At 36.5% G+C, this 18387-nt stretch overlaps 1 protein-coding gene across 12 annotated transcripts in view; it reads right to left on the bottom strand.

The window, feature by feature from the left end:
• The window catches only part of STAU2 (staufen double-stranded RNA binding protein 2), a 314299-nt gene that overhangs the window by 151589 nt on the left and 144323 nt on the right, over positions 1-18387 (bottom strand). The window lies entirely within an intron of this gene.

Genomic DNA, 18387 nt, shown 5'->3' with positions numbered 1-18387 from the left:
TCTATCCCACTCCCTTCCCCTCCCCCTTGGCAGCCACAAGTCTGTTCTCCAAGTCCATGGGTTTCTTTTCTGTGGAAAGGTTCATTTGTGCCGTATATTAGAGTCCAGATATAAGTGATATCATATGGTATTTGTCTTTCTCTTTCTGACTTACTTCACTTAGTATGAGTCTCTAGTTCCATCCATATTGCTGCAAATGGCATCATTTTGTTCTTTTTTATGGTTGGGTAGTATTCCATTGTGTGTGTGTGTGTGTGTATATCACATCTTCTTAATCCATTCATTAGGTTGTTTCCATGTCTTGGCTATTGTGAATGGTGCTGAAATGAACATATGTGTGCATATGTTTTTTTCAAGGAAAGTTTTGTCCAGATATATGCCCAAGAGTAGGGTTACTCGGTCATATGGTAGATCTATATTTAGTTTTCTAAGGTACCTCTATACTGTTTTCCATAGTGGTTGTACCAATTTACATTCCGACCAATGGTGTAGGAGGGTAAAGGGACCTAAATTTACTGATGAGAATGAGAACAATTTATGCCCCAAGTAAATAAGAGGGCTATATGCCAGTAATTAGTGAAGCCTAGCACATGAATATTGATATAAGCTTAACAGAGATCAGAGAGAGAGCAAAGAGAACCCTACTAAATGTGTCATTCTCATGTCATTCTCATGTCATGAGAAGTGACATCAGAGGCTTCATTTTGCAAGAGAAATAAACCTCATAAAAATAGTCCAGCTTTTCCTCTAAAAACAGAAACAAAGCAAGAATCCCCAATTTTGATACTTCTATTCAACAAATACTAGTTTCTAACCAGAACAATAAGGCATGAAAAAGAAATAAAAGGCATGAACATAGGAAAAGAAGTAAAATGATCTCTATTTGCAGATTATATTATCTTTTATGTAGAAACACGAAAAATTCCACACCAAAAAACCTGTTAGGACTAATAAATGAATTCAGCAGAGTAGCATGACATAAAGTCAACAGACAAAAATCAGTTGTTTTTTCTACACACTCACAATAAACAATCTGAAAAGGAAATTACAAAAACAATTACATACAATGGCATCAAAAAGAATAAAATATTTAGGCATTCCCTTAACCAAGGAGGTTAAAAACTTGAATACTGAGGAGTTCCCATCGTGGTGCAGTGGTTAACGAATCCAACTAAGAACCATGAGGTTGTGGGTTTGATCCCTGGCCTTGCTCAGTGGGTTAAAAATCCGGCGTTGCCATGAGCTGTGGTGTGGGTCACAGACTCGGCTCAGATCCTGCCTTGCTGTGGCTCTGGCACAGGCCAGTGGCTACAGCTCTGATTAGACCCCTAGCCTGGGAACCTCCATATGATGCGGGAGCGGCCCTAGAAAAGGCAAAAGACAAAAAAAAAAAAAACAAAAAACAAACAAATACTGAAAATTACAAAACATCGCTGAAAGAAATTAAAGAACACAGAAATAAATGGAAAGAGATCCTGTGTTCCTGGATTATGATATGTAATATTATTAAAATGTTCATACTACCAAAACAACCTATAGATTCAATGCAGTTCTGATCTAAATCCCAGCGGCATTTTTTTACAGAAATAAAAAAGTAATCCTATAATTTGTATGGAACTACAAATGACCTTGAATAGCCAAATCAATCTTGAGAAAGAAGAATAAAGCTGGAGGCATCACACTTACTGACTTCAAAATATATTACAAAGCTAAAATCAAAACACTAGGATATTATTAGCATAAATACAGACACACAGACCAATGGACAGATTAAAGAGCCTAGAAATAACACACATATATGGTCAACTGATTTTCAACAACAGTGCCAGGGCACTCTTTAACAAGTGAGAAAACTGGATATCCCCATGCAAAGGAAAAGAACAGGATCCTTCCTTATCTCACACCACACAAAACTCAATTCAAAATAGATGAAAGCCTTAAACAGAAGACCCAAAGCTATAAAACTCCTAGAAGAAAACACAGGGGGAAAGTTTCATAACACTGATCTAGGCAATGATTTCTTAGATGTGATACCAAAAGCACCAGCCAAAAAAACCCCAAGTGGGACTGTATCAAACCAAAATCTTCCGCACAGAAAAGTGAACAATGAACAGTAGAAGAGTAGTTGCTGAGGCCTGGGACAAGGGAGAAATGGGGAGTTGCTGTTCAATGACCATAGTTTTCAATTATGCCAGATGAAAAAGTTCTAGAGATTTGCTGTACATTGTGCTTACAGTTAACAATACTGTACTGCACACTTAAAAAAATTGTTAAGAGGGAAGATCTCATGTTATTTTTTTATCACAATAAACAGTTAAATTTTAAAACAGTAAAAATCCTATATACCAACAGTGAACAAATGTAATTTGAAATTAAAACCACAATACCATTTATATAGGCACCCCTCAAAAATAAGACACTTAGGTATAAATCTAACAAAATATGCACAAAATATACATGAAGAAAACTACAAAACTCTGATGAAAATAAGAAAAACTAAATAAGAGATATCTCATGTTCATGGGTAAAAAGACTCACTACTCTCAAGATGTCAGTACTTTTCAACTTGACCTCTATAGGTCAATGAGATCCCAATCACAATCCCAGCAAGTTATTTTATGGATATCAATGAACTCATTCTAAAGTTTATACAGAGAGTCAAAAATCCCGTAATAGCCAACACAATATTGAAGGTGAAGAACAAAGTTGGAGAATTGACGCTACCTGACGTCAAGACTCATTACAAAGCTATAGTAATCAAGGTAATGCGGTTTTGGTAAAAGAATACATAAACAGATCAATGGAACAGAAGAGAGAGCCCAGAAATGGACCCCCATAAATACAGTCAATTCATCTTTGACAAAGGAGGAAAGGTAATAGAACGGAGCAAAGATAGTCTCTCCAGCAAACAATGTTGGAACAACTGGACTTCCACATGTTTTTTTGTTTTGTTTTGTTTTGTTTCTGTTGTTGTTGTTGCTATTTCTTGGGCCGCTCCCTCGGCATATGGAGGTTCCCAGGCTAGGGGTCGAATCAGAGCTGTAGCCACCGGCCTATGCCAGAGCCACAGCAACGCGGGATCCGAGCCGCGTCTGCAACCTACACCACCGCTCACAGCAACGCCGGATCGTTAACCCATTGAGCAAGGGCAGGGACCGAACCCGCAACCTCATGGTTCCTAGTCGGATTCGTTAACCACTGCGCCACGACGGGAACTCCCTGGACTTCCACATGTTAAAAAAAATAATAATCTAGCCACAGACCTTACAACCTTCCCCAAACTCACAATCCTAAATATAAGATACAAAACTCCCAGAAGATAACATAGGGGAAAATCTAGATGACCTTGGGTAAGGTGATGCCTTTTCAGATCTAACACCAAGGACAAAATCCATGAAAAAAAATAATTGATAAGCTGGGCTTCGTTAAAATTAAAGACTGCTCTACAGAAGAAAATATCAAGAGAATTGGAAGTCACAGACCAAGAGAAAATATCTGCAGAAGACACATTTAATAAAGGACTGGTATTCAAAATATTTTACAAAGAGCTCTTAAAACTCAAAAATAAGGTATTAACCCATTTCAAAAATGAGCCAGAAACCTTAATAGACATCACCAAAGAAGACATACAGATGGCGCATAACCATATGACAAGATGCTTCACATTGTATGTCATCAGGGAAGTGCAAATAAAGACAAGATATCACTACACACCTATTAGAACGGCCTAAATCTGAAACACTGACATCACCACCAAATGCTGGTGAGGATATGGAGTTAAAGGAATTCCCATCCTTTGCTGATAGGAATGCAAAATGGTACAGGCACTGTGGAAGACAGTTTGATGGTTTCTTACAAAATTAAACATACTCTTACCATTCAAATCCAGCAGTGATGTTTCCTGGTATTTACTCAAAGGAGTTAAAGACTTATTTCCACATAAAAAATTTCACACAGATGTTTCTAACAGCTTTATTCATAACTTCCAAAACTCAGAAGCAACCAAGATGTCTCTCAGTAAGTGAATACACTGTGATACACCTAGACAATAAAATATTATTCAGAGCTAAAAAGAAATGAGCTATCAATCGTGAAAAGACAGGGAGGAATCTTGAATGCATATCATCATGTGAAAGAAGCCAATCTTAAAACGTTACAGATCTGTGATTCCAACCACATGATCTTCTGGAAAAGGATCTTCTTATTGGAGACAATAAGAACAGTGGTTGTCAGGGGTGAAGGGAGGGTGGAAGACAGGAACAGAAAGAGCACAGAAGACTTTTAGGGCAGTGAAAATGTTCAGTATGATATTATAATCATGGATATATGTTTTTGTCCAAACCTATAAAATGTACAATACCAAGAGTGAACTCTTAAGGTTCACTATGGACTCTGAGTGATCATGATATGTTAATGTAGGTTCGTCCTTTGTGGGGGAAAAAAAAAAAGGACCATTCTGGTGAGTTATACGGATAATGGGAAAGATTATGCATATATGGGGACTGGGGGTATGTGAGAAATCTCTGTACCTCCCTCTCAATTTTGCTATAAATCTAAAACTGCTCTAAAGAAATAAAATATTTTAAAGTAACAAAAAGTCTAAGATTTTGTATTAGCACAAAATGTAACAGAGAGAAGACGCCATAGCTCAGTAGGAAATGGACTCGACTAAAGCCTAGCTTTCTGACTTGGAGTTGCAAGTCACCTCTTTACCTTGTTTCCTTCATCTGTAAAATAAATTAAGCTAGAGGAACTTGAAAATTTCTTTCAGCTCTAAAAGTCTATGAATCATCTTAACACAAACCAGAAAGCTTGGAATAAAACAAGACACTTGAATAACATCACCCAAAAAGCCTGTTGAGTGTTTTCAAAAATGAACTATTACTAAAGTTTTTTAAGTCTTAAGAAAAATCATGTAATGCAGATGGCTGTTTCATTGTTAAAACAAACACTGCACATGCTTTCTCAGCCATTTTAGTGTTTTTACATGATCCACCCAAAAATCAAACTGGTATCTGAAACAATAGTTTGGACACTTTCCATGTTATGAAACATCCTAAATGTGTTGTTTTTTTTTTTTTTTAAGATTCTGGTACATGATACATAAAACATTCTTTCCAGAAAAATGCATACTTAATTTTAGTGGAATTTCTTTGAGAAAACATTATTGAGCTTCCCCTTAATTATCAGCAAGCGATATATCTAGAAATAAATACATTGTCTAGTGGCAAAGGCAGATCTTAGAAGATTCAAGTTCAAGTCTTTACTATCTCTGCGTGACCTCAGGTAAGTTAGAAAATCACCTGAGCCTCAATTTTCCTGACTGTAATATTAGAGGCTGGATGTTCTCCAACCTTTTCATACTTAGGACTTTTGTCTTCTTTTTCTTCTATGCATACCATGTTTCAAGGATCTATCTTTCAGACAGATGCATTTCTTTAGTAATAATAAATCATCTTCATGTTCCCTCCACCAAAGGCTGCCAATCTGAGATTCAAAACAGCTTGAGATATGAATTCAGACATACATCATTCTAACCCAAAGCAAAGCAATCTACTGAGAATGAATGCATTATTCCCATCAGGTTGCTGAAATACCAATAATGACATCTATTAGTATACTGAGTCCAGCAACACCAAGCTGAGAACCACAGGTCTAGATATATCTAAGAATATCAATACAGAAGGGGAAGAAGGTAAAAACACTGTGGTTATTTCATTTGTTCAAATATTAAGCATGCAATGACAGGTGCTATGCTATATGATTTTATTTTTAAATAAAAAACAACAGATTTTTCCAAATCACACTTGTTTCATTTTTTTTTAAAGTTTTCTCCTCCTTTCTTAAGGTGGGAAGGAGAGTAGTAACCACATTTATCTTATAGATTGATTAGCTTTTCAAGAAGCAGTTTCAACTTCTAAAAACTTCATTGAAGTCACCAATAATACAAAAAATGGTACGATGCCGTCTATAAATACTTTCTGAATAAATTAAATAATGAATGCTCTATCCATTACACTCAGACTAAAGTTTCAGGGCAACTGTCATGACTGCTTTGCTGAACCTTAACAGCCTTCAACCATATAGTTCCCTGCTGCTTCTTTGAAACTGCTTTTAACTGATCCTTTGACCACTCTCATTCCTCTTATTTCTCCTGTCAAGGGGATTTTTTGATTACTTATACTCCATATAACATATGCAGAAAGATCACGGACCAAGCACATTCCCAAGCACAAGGAAGATTCACATTTGTTTTAAATGAACAAAGTTTGGAGTTCCTGTCGTGGCTCAGGGGAAACAAATCTGAATAGGAACCATGAGGATACAGGTTCGATCCCTGGCCTTGCTCAGTGGGTTAAGGACCTGGATTTGCCATGAGCTGTGGTGTAGGTCGCAGACGCGGCTCAGAGCTGGCGTTGCTATGGCTCTGGCGTAGTCTGGTGGCGACAGCTCCGATTTGACCCCTAGCCTGGGAACCTCCATAGGTTGCATGTACGGGTCCCAAAGACTAAATAAATAAATAAATAAAAATAAATTAACAAAGTTTAAGTTTATTCATGTTAAAACAAGATACTCAATGATTAAAACTGGAGCATGAAAAAGTCATACGAAAGGAAGAAAATACAACATCCAGAATAATACCAAATATATGTAGGATCTTAGTATATAACAGTGAAATCTCAATGCAATGAGGGTTAAAGTTGGATCCATTCTTACAGTATAAATCCAAAGGGATCAAAGATTTAAGGGCAAAAAATAAAATTATATAAGTTCAGGAAGACAACTTAAAAGAATTTTCAATAATTTCAGAACAGGGAAGACATTATTAATGAACAGTGAACTGTGGTGCAGGTTGCAGATGCAGCTCAGATCCCACATTGCTGTGGCTGTGGTGTAGGCTGGCAGCTGTAGCTCCAATTGGACCCCTAACCTGGGAACCTCCACATTCCGCGGATGCAGCCCTAAAAAGACAAAAAAAAAAAAAAAAAAGGATTCCCACTGCAGCAGCTTGGATCCTTGCAGAGGTGCTCAGATTCAGTCCCTGGCCCGGTAACTTCCATATGTAGCAGGTGCAACCATAAAAAGGAAGGAAGGGAGGGAGAAAGAAAGGAAGGAAAGAAGGAAGGAGGGAAAAAAGAAAGGAAGGGAGGGAGAAAGAAAGGAAGAGGGGAAGGAAGCGAGGGAGGAAAATTCCGCCATAAGCAAAGAGAACAAGAAAAATACTGCAAGTCATGTCATAAAGGCAAGCACACACATTCTTTTCAAATAAGGAAAGAAAAAAAGACCAATAATTCAATTTTAAAATGAGCAACAGATATATTATTGACATAAAATGTAGAGAAATTTAAAAATATATGGAAATGGCTCATAAATGTACAAAAAATATAATCCATCCCATTCACAGTAGGAAAAAAGCAAAATGAGACTATACTGAATACCATATTTCATCAATCAGATTGGCAAATAACCAGACGTTTGAGAGCACATTGTTACTGAAGCTGTGGGGAAACAGGAAATCTCAGGCACTGCTGGTAGGAACATAACCTGGGAAATCTCTACTGAGCATAATCTGGCAACATCTATCAACATTATAAATGCACATATTCTTTGAATCAGTAATTCCACTAGTAAGAATTTATCCAACAAATATATTAGCACACATGTAAAATGATGTACATATGAGGTTTTATGCAGCAGGATTATTTATAATATAAAAATACTGTAAACAATCTAAATGCCATTAGTTTGAAACTAGTATAATATAAAAATACTGTAAACAATCTAAATGCCATTAGTTTGAAACTAGTTAAATAATAATAACAAAGTCCCACACATTATCAATATGGAAGGATCTTAGGGTCATATTGTTGACTTAAAAGAATATTGAGAATATTGTAGAAGAGTATCTGGAATGCTAGGGAATAAAATAATACATATTTGAATTTGCTTCTATATATATAAAAAGATGCTGGAGTAATATAGAAGAAATTAACCAATCATGAATTACTTGCTTGGGAGGCAAGGTGGACACTGCTAATGGAGACAAAACTACAGGGAGATTTCTCAACTACTTTGTATTTAAAATTTTTATCCATTCAAAAAACTAAGTGAAAATAGAAGAGTAAAATAAATAAGATTATAGCAGACTTTGAACTGAAATCAAACTAAATTCATCATTAAAATGAAATCAAAAGTACAAAATTTTTTCTTCTTTTTTTGGTCTTTTTGCTATTTCTTGGGCCGCTCCCTCGCATATGGAGGTTCCCAGGCTAGGGGTCCAATCGGAGCTGTAGCCACCGGCCTACGCCAGAGCCACAGCAACGCCAACGCGGGATCCGAGCCGCGTCTGCAACCTACACCACAGCTCACGGCAACGCCGGATCCTTAACCCACTGAGCAAGGGCAGGGACCGAACCCGCAACCTCATGGTTCCTAGTCGGATTCGTTAACCACTGCGCCATGACGGGAACTCCCAAAATTTTTCTACTTCTAGGAGCACAGAGGACTAGATGTTTTGAAGGGCTTTCTGGCTCTCCCACTCCAAAGCAACCAGTATTTCCTGTAAATATGAACTTACATGTACTCTGTAACGCATAATTTCCACTCCTCGGTGTGTTCCCAGAAACTCATACATGGGCACCAGGAGACGTGTTAAAAAACGTTTATAGGAGTTCCCATTGTGGCGCAGTGGTTAACGAATCCGACTAGGAACCATAAGGTTGCGGGTTCGGTCCCTGGCCTCACTCAGTAGGTTAAAGATCCGGCGTTGCCGCGAGCTGTGGTGTAGGTTGCAGACGCGGCTCGGATCCCGCGTTGCTGTGGCTCTGGCTGTGGCTGTGGTGTAGGCCAGCGGCTACAGCTCCAATTGGACCCCTAGCCTGGGAATCTCCATATGCCGTGGGAGCAGCCCAAAGAAATAGCAAAAAGACAAAAAAACAAAAACAAAACAAAACAAAACAAAAGTTTATAGTAATATTGTTTATAATAGCAAAACTCTGAAAATATCCTGGGTGGATTAATAGAAGAATGGATAAATCAATTATATAAATACTTTCATCCACACCGTGGGTGAAATAAGTGTATGTAACAAAATAATCTTAAATGGCAATTTTAAGTGGGAGAAAAAAAGTTCCATAAAATACACACTATAATGTTACTTCTTTCTAAAGACTCATACTTATTTGATAAAACTGTCAGAAATAAAAGGTGGGCGACTACATATAAAATCCAGAGACATTCCCTCAGGTGGGGAGGGGCAAGGCAGGCTGAGGGACATGGAAGAGGAGGATGAAGGCGAAGGTAACAACACCGGTCATGTTCTGGTTCTCGAACTGAGTGGATTTGTGCTTTATTTTACTATCATGCTTCATAACTTAAATTCATTATGTATCAAATATTACCTTTATTTTTCTTTAAAAATAACACATGAGATTAACATCTCTTGGCAAATTATACTATACAGGAGTTAAAAACCTCCATCTTTCTAGACAAGCTGATGAATGAATGATAATAAGTATTACCCTTATTTTCTCCTGTATTTATTGTAGAGTTTCTTTGATAATGGAGAGAATCAATTAAAAGTAGCTCTTGGTACTTCAACTTGCAGTCTCTGGGAGACTTTCATCTGTGTGTCACTGCTCTGCTCTGTTTCAGTTATGAAAAAATGCTAGTTTTAAACACCTTTGATCCCCGGAGAGCTCTGAGAATAAAGAGCACATACTTCAAATTTTCAAAACAAATTTCAGAAACTGAAATTTCATTCAAACTTTAGAAAACTACTCATTTTCTCTTCGTTAAAAAAAGTCATAAAAGGCTCCCCAAGTGGATTTAGACATTCAGCTAACTACCTCCCTAGCTGTTTAACATAATACCATCTGTTTAAATTAAATCAGATTGTACAATTCAGGTCAAGGTTTGTGCATCTGTGTTTTAACTATATTTCAATTTTTTTCTAACTATAAAACTAGTATATGTTTATTATGGAAAAAATATCCTCTTGTCTTTTTCCATATCTTTTAGTTAAGCTTTAGAAATAAATGGGCCTAAGTTCTGTATTTTTATTTCTTCAGAAAGGCAATGTTAATTCACAACCCTTCCAGTGGTATGTGAGTGACTGCTTCTTCAATGGTTAGAATCATCGTTTTTAAATTCTTGTCAATTACATGGATCAGAAATTATATAACATTTATTTCTAATTTGGACTTTCCTGATTGCTGAACAATTTCCCATTAATTAATTTCTGTTCATTCATTCATTCATTTTCATTTTTGTCTGCCCTGTGGCGTATGGCGTCCCCAGGCCAGGTATCAGATCCAAACTGCAGTCATGAACTAAGCCATAACTACGGCAACACTGGATATTTAATCCACTGTGCCAGGCTGGGGATCAAACCCGCAACCCAGCACTCCCAAGACACTGCCAGTCCTGTTGCACCACATTGAGAACTCTTTAATTTCTGCTCTTTTAGAATGACTCCTTAAAGTCCTTTGGCCATTTTTCTATTGGGAAGTTTATTAACCTGTATGTGTTCTTCGTGTGTATTTAATCTGTTGCTATATATACTGCAATTTATACTGTTTGTCATTTGCCTTTTTATTTTCCTATGCTTTTACCTGAATTCACTTTTAGTTGTTTTTTGTTTTGTTTTGTTTTTGCCACCCCATGGCACATGGGAAGTTCTAGGGCCAGCAACTAAATGTGTACCACAGCAGTATCCAGAGCCACAGCTGTGATATTGTGCATCATTAACCCACTGAGCCACCAGGGAACTCCATCATTTTTAGTTTTTATGTACCTAAATCCATCTCTTTTTTATGCTTTCATCTTTTGCTCTTATGCTTAAAAACACTCCCAATATCGCAATCAATAAATGAAGCCTTAAATTGCTCATATGGTTTCCTTTAAAAAATATATCTGAAGTCTTTTGGTATGTAAAAATATTAATCAAGTAAGTTTTTAAAATTGTGAAAATTTAAATTTACTCAATCTTTCCTGAGACTATTTCAGAAAATATACTGTATTAATCAGATTAAAGACTTATTTTCTAGTTTCAGATTATTTTTCCTTAAAGGAATTGGTCTTTAACTACAAACTCAACTGGTATGCCTCAAACAGAAGTAAGCTTAACACTGTTTCTCATTCCCCTACTGAAATACCAGTGGGAATAAATCTAAGGAGGTAAAAGATCATACTTAGAAAACTACAAAACACTGACAAAAAAACTGAAGACAACAGATGGAAAGATATACCATGTTCATGGATTAGAAGAATTAATATTGTTAAAGTGACCATACTGCCCAAGGCAATAATCTACAGATTCAATGCAATCTCTACCAATATGCTGACGGCATTTTTCACAGAACTAGAACAAATATTTCTAAAATTTGTATGGACATACAAAAGACCATGAATAGCTAAAAACAATCTTGAGAAAGAAGAACAAAGAACACGCTCCCTGATTTCAAACATAATACAAAGCTACAGTAATCAAAACAGTATGGTGGTACTTGCACAAAAATAGACACAAAGATCAATGCAACAGAATAGAGAGCCCAGACATACACTCACACACTTACAGTCAATTAATCTATGACAAAGGAGGAAAGAATATACAATGGAGAAAAGACAGTCTCTTAAATAAGTGATGCTGAGAAAACTGGACAGCTAAATGTAAAAGAATGAAATTAGAGCATTCTCTGACACCACATACAAAAATAAACTCAAAGGGATTAAAGGCCTAAATGTAAGACTGGAAATCACAAAACTCCAAGAGAAAACACAGGCAGAACACTCTGACACAAACTGTAGGATATATTTTTGGATCTGTCTTCTAAAGCAAAGTAAATAAAAGCAAAAATAAACAAATGTGATCTAATTAAACATAAAAGGTTTTGCACAGCAAAGGAAACCATTGACAAAAGAAAAAGACAACCTATGGGATGGGAGAAAATATTTGTAAATGACACGACCAGAAAGGGATTAACATCCAAAATATATAAACAGCTCATATAACTCAACATTAAAAAACTCAATTAAAAAATAGGCAAAGACCTGAATAGACATTTTTCCAATAGCAAAAAAAAAAGACATACGGTTGGCCAACAGGCACATGAAAAGATGCTCATCATTAATCATCAGAGCAATGAAAATTAAAACCGCAATGAGATACCATCTCACATCTGTCAGAATGGCTATCACCAAAAAAATCACAAATAACAAATGTTGGCAAGGATGTGGAGAAAAGGGAAGTCTTGTACACTATTGGTGGGAATGTAAATGGTACTGCCACTATGGAAAACACTATGAAGGTTTCTCAAAAAACTAAAAACAGAACTACCATATGACCCAGCACTCCCACTCCTGGATATTTACCTGAATAAAATGAAAACACAAATTATAAAGATACATGCATTCCTATGTTCACCAATGTCTTATAGTTTTCTGAGTATAGGCCTTTTACTTCTTTGGTTAGATTTATTCCTAGGTATTTTATTCTTTTTGATGAGAATGTAAATGGGATTTTTTTTTTGTCTTTTTGCTATTTCTTTGGGGGTTCCCAGGCTAGGGGTCTAATAGGAGCTGCAGCCACCGGACTATGCCAGAGCCACAGCAACGCAGGATCCGAGCCGCGTCTGCAACCTACACCACAGCTCACAGCAACGCCGGATCCTTAACCCACTAAGCAAGGGCAGGGATCGAACCCACAACCTCATGGTTCCTAGTCGGATTCGTTAACCACTGCACCACAACGGGAACTCCTAAATGGGATTTTTTAAAAAAATTTCTCTTTGTGATAGTCCATTGTTAGCATACAGAAAAGCAAAAAATTTCTGTACATTAATTTTATACCCAGAAGACAATTTTAACCTGGCATAGCTAGCACCTAACTATATGTAGACAAAAAAGCTAATGTACATGTACGTTTAATTTTTGAAGTGGAAGATATTTTTTAAAAGATTCCAGTCAGAAGAAACAGCTAAAAGTTACAACTAAAACAACTAAAAAAGAGTTTAAATGGTTTGTTTCACAAGTGACTGTAATTGCAAACAGCTAAAAATTACAACTAAAACAACTAAAAAAAGAGTTTAAATGGTTTCACAAGTGACTGTAACTGCATAACATCTGGCTTGATCGCCTGCAGATTTGAACCTAATTTTTGCATGCTTCTCAGGCTTTCTTCATTGCACTGAACTGCACTGAACCTTTAGACTGTCTTGATATATACAACGGAATATTACTCAGCCATTAAAAAAGAATGAAATCTTTCTACTTTCAACAACATGGATGAATTTAGGGAATATTATGCTAAGTGAAACAAATCAGAGAACAATGAATACTGTATGATTTTGCTTACATATGGAAGTGAAAAAACAAAACAAATGAACAAATATAAAAAAACAAGAGTTACAGGTATGGAGAACAAATAGGAGTTGCTAGAGAGGGTGGGGGGAGGAAAGAAATAAGTGAGGGAGATTAAGAGATACGAACTTCCAAAATAAATACGAACTTGCAAAATAAACGTGTCACCAGTATGAAATGTGCGGTGACACAGTAACCAGACTTAATGTGGTGATCATTTTGAAATTTATAGACATACTGAATGACTACATTGTACAACAGGAACTAACAGTGTTGTTTGTAGTCTACTGTACTTCAAAAACGAATAAACCCAGAAAAAGAAAAAGAGATCTGTGGTTACTAGATTTGTGGCTACACGGGTGCAGGTGAGGTTGGGGGAGGGGGAATTGGATGAAGGCAGTCCAGAGGTACAAACTTTCAGCTATAAGGTAAAAAAGTACTAAGCATGTAATATACGACATGATAAATATAATTAACATTGCTGTACATTATATATGAAAGTTGTTACGAGAGTAAATACTAACTTCTCATCTCAGGAAAAAATACTTTTTTTCTATTTCTTTAATTTTTCATCTGTGAGATGCTGGATGTTCACTAAATTTATTGTGATAATCATTTTATGATGCATGTAAGTCAAATCATTAGGCTATATACCTTAAACTTCAACAGTACTTTATGTCAATTTTATCTTAATAAAACTGAAAGAAAAAATAAAATAGATTTCTCCAAGTTAGCTACACTCTAAGATTTCCAATATGGTATTGATGTCTAAATACATAATTAAGTTGAATCCCCTGGCTTTATATTTAAATCCTATTGGCTCCAACTAATTTAACTGTCTCGTTACAAAGTGGTTTCTGTTATAGAAGCCCCCAAATGGAACCCGCCCAGGGAACTCTTCCAAAACACTTAAAGAAGCATTAATCTATTATCTTAAAAATATAGCCCCACCCACCCATGCCCCACCCTCTCCAAAATGCAGAGGTTCTAAACACAGTATATAGCATAGAGGAAGAAGCAAGCAGCCAATCTATCTAACATCATGTCACTGAGCTGGTTTAACCTCCCGATTTCAGGGTGTACAGAGTTTAATACTACATGGATATAACACAAACTGACAAACTTTTGGTAAGTCAACTGCAATACAGAAAAGGTCAATTAGAATTCTTTTCCATCCCCAAAGTATTTGTCTTGGGTCATCTCTAATGAACCTAGAAGAGCGAGCATATTTCACAGAGGCTAAATAAAACTTTTTAAAAGGTTAACGGAAAAATATTTATGTGAAAATGCCTCCAAATAATCTTTTAGTGGGTGGATTCGGCACATACCAGTGAATACCTTTGAGCTTAGTCCAATTTGGAATTAAGCTTGAGTTTACCTTTAAGAAACAATGAACCTGCTTTTAAGTAAAACCCTGTATTAATAAGAAACATGGAATGTGAATACAAAAAAAAAGATTTTATCAACTGAACTGTATCTAAATATTTTACAAAGTTTTCCATGAGCCGTCAGTAAGTCTTTAAAATTCATGATCTTTTAAAAAACTTGTTAGTCATTCATCTGTAAAAATCTAGCTTTTTATGTGTATGCCAAGCATAAAATTGCCCCATGCTAAATTTAACACAAACCTCACATTACAGAGTTATGTGTTCTTGCACCTCGACATGACTATGACAGTGATTCAAAGGGTGAAAATACACTTAGGATAGTCTATGTTCTGCAATTCAGTACAATGCAGAAAGCCTCAGAAGCATGCAAAAATTAGGTCCATGTTTTAAATCTGTAGGCAATCAAGCCAGGAACCAAGCTCTGCAATCACAGTCACTTGCAAAACCATTTAAACTCTTTTTTTTAGTTGTAACTGTTAGTCATTTCTTCTGACTGTAATCTTTTAAAAAATATCTTCCACTTCAAAAATTAAATGCACATGTACATTAACTTTTCTTGTCTACTTAAAGTTAGGTGCTAGCTATATCAGGTTAAAGTTGTCTTCTTTCCCCTTTCCACTTCTGCATTCCCTTCTTCGAATTTTTATACAATATGGTTTCAAGTTAGTTTCATATTTATCCAAATAATGGTTGGCTAAAAATTTTTTCTCTTCTTTTTTTATAGCCACATCCACAGCATATGGAAGTTCCCAGGACAGGGATCGAATCTGAGCCACTGCAACCTACACTGTGGCTGCGATGACACCAGATCCTTTAACCCACTGTGCCAGGCTGGGTGTTGAACCCTGCATCGCTGCAGCAGTCCAAGCCGCTGTAGTCAGATTCTTAACCTACTGGGCCAAAGAAGGAACTCCAAAAATTTGTTCTTTTTAACTACAATTTGTGAAGTAGAGTTTAACCAAAAACACGATAGGGAGAAACTTCATGATGACATTCGTTTTCTTTACAAAGTAACATATTACCTTTTCATTTAATCATTTCACAAATGTGAGATAATTAAAGATACCCTCTTTTTTTTGTCTTTTTTGCTATTTCTTGGGCCGCTCCCGCAGCATATGGAGGTTCCCAGGCTAGGGGTCGAATTGGAGCTGTAGCCACTGGCCTACGCCAGAGCCACAGCAACACGGGATCCGAGCCGCATCTGCAACCTGCACCACAGCTCACGGCAACGCCGGATCGTTAACCCACTGAGCAAGGGCAGGGACCAAACCCGCAACTTCATGGTTCCTAGTCGGATTCGTTAACCACTGCGCCACGACAGGAACTCCTAAAGACACTCTCTTAACAGAGCGCACTGAGTGATAAGATGCAAGCTGACTTGCTCAAGGTCAGACAATGCCAGTGAGGCAGGTAGCACCGGCATTCTCTTAAATTTCTGTCTTCCCCATGTAAGCCATCCTGAGAGACCCCTCCTCTAACCTCTGCCTACAGAACACAGGTATTCTCCATGGGACAGGAACCAATCAGGGCAGATTTCAAACTCAAGGGAACAGGTAAAGTAAAAGAGAGTTTAACCTAAATGTCACCATATATGCATTTAAACTACTTTCCTTTTTTTTTTTTTTTTTTTCCTTGCCTTTTCTAGACCCTCTCCAGCAGCATATGGAGGTTCCCAGGCTAGGGATCTAATCAGAGCTGTAGCTGCCTGCCACAGCCACAGCCACAGCAATGTGGGTTCTGAGCTGCGTCTGCGACCTATACCACAGCTCACAGCAACACTGGATCCTAACCCACTGATTGAGGCCAAGGATTGAACCTGCAACCTCATGGTTCCTAGTCGGATTCGTTAACCACTGATCCACGACAAGAACTCCTAAACTACTTTTCAAGTAATTCATCACAGTAACCCTAAAGTTGTATTGAAGTCACCACGAGGCACCAACGGAGCTCTAGATCTGGGGAAGAGAAACAGTTACTTCTCAGAGCTGGGCGGCCCTCATCATCTTTGGTGACCTGCCACAGAGACCACTTAGAATTCAGGGAAGAGCCAATCAGCTTTCTCACCTCCTCGGGTTGGGAAGGGGTGAAGATCATTCTTTCAAATTCTCAGTTTGAACTACTGTATGGACCAGAGGAGTCCTAAAATGTGAACAGCCCGGTTAAACTTTAAGGGGGCTTCTAATGGTTTCCTCTATTAGGTTTAAAGCAAATCTTTACGCATTCTTACACATTTCTGATCACTGAAACTCACTGGCCTCTTTATGATATTTCTTCTCATACACACAAAGGAATTCAAATCCCTTAGCAAATTAAAAAAAAAAAATCAAGAGACATATAAAGATGAGAGCCAAAACATCACTGTTTAATGATGGAGTTTGTAGGTTCTCTACAATGGGCTTTCATGTTAAAACTGTCAAGTTAAAAACTATCTGACTGATGTGATAAATTCAATTGAGTAATAAAAAAAATGGAAAAAAAGGATTTAAAGAAATGGAAACTAAAAACAAAAACAAAAACAAAAAAACAACTATCTGACTTCCCTACTCAGATACATAATGTTTATGTTCTTTGAAAAAATATTTAGTGCCAAAAGTAACTATTCAAATATAAACCACATAGTATTTGGTCAGATGTACCTACATGCAAAAGACATCTGACAAGTAAAAAGTATAAGAATGGAATTTTTGGCAAGCCTATACAGAATTATATAATTTTTATATAAAAAGAGAGAGAGAGAAGGCATGGAAGGAAATTAACATTCATCATGCGCTTAGTAAGAAAACAGTATTGTGCTAAGTACTTAACATAAAACTGAAATCAATTTAATGCTTGTTACATTCCTTTACCAAGTAATTATAATCCTATATACTGAAACATCGAAGGAATTAAAAGTAAACTCTTTATGAATCCTCAATTGATTCCATTTTTTCTTTGGGCAATGTGCTAATAAGCCTATCTCATTCATCATCCTTATGTACACAGACAAAAGGCCTGGAGTTATGTTACACTATTTAAATTATTGCCAGAAAACAATTTATGAATGCCATTACCTCACTGAAATAGTCTTTCCAAGAGGCTAGTTTTCATGACACAAGAATTCAATTCTCATAAACATGCTTTTGATAAAATTTGTTACAACTTTCATTATACATTAAGAGATCGGCTGCTAATATCAAAGACTACTCTTTATTACAGCAATTTATGTATTTAAGCTAATATAGCTTCCAGAGATTATAAGGAATAGAACAAGGATTAGAAATGACAGAGGTCTGACTTTCCTGGGGACTTCACTTAGACAGGGTCTTTAACTGTCTGGCTGTTCTGTTTTACTGATTTATATACAGTGAAATAATTACCGCAGTGAAAATAGATGCTTTTTGGGAGAGGTGGGAAGGAAATTAATGAAAAATGCCTATGCTTCCAATGCATAACAGCTTGACAAAAAGAAATAACCTAAAGTGGATTTTTAAGTGTCTATAATACTATATTTGGAATAAAATAGTGAGCAATTTTATTCTTACATTTATAATATTTTGATTAATGACTTTAAAACTCGAATGACTCAGCACAACTTGAAAATGTTTATTACAATGTTAAATGAAAACACATTGCAAACTCTCATCTCCATTTTAATTACATA

The sequence above is a fragment of the Phacochoerus africanus genome, chromosome 6 (assembly GCF_016906955.1).
Source record: "Phacochoerus africanus isolate WHEZ1 chromosome 6, ROS_Pafr_v1, whole genome shotgun sequence".
Taxonomy (NCBI): Eukaryota; Metazoa; Chordata; class Mammalia; order Artiodactyla; family Suidae; genus Phacochoerus; species Phacochoerus africanus.
The sequence above is the reverse complement of the archived record's forward strand: the minus strand, read 5'-3'. Positions and strand labels throughout refer to the sequence as shown.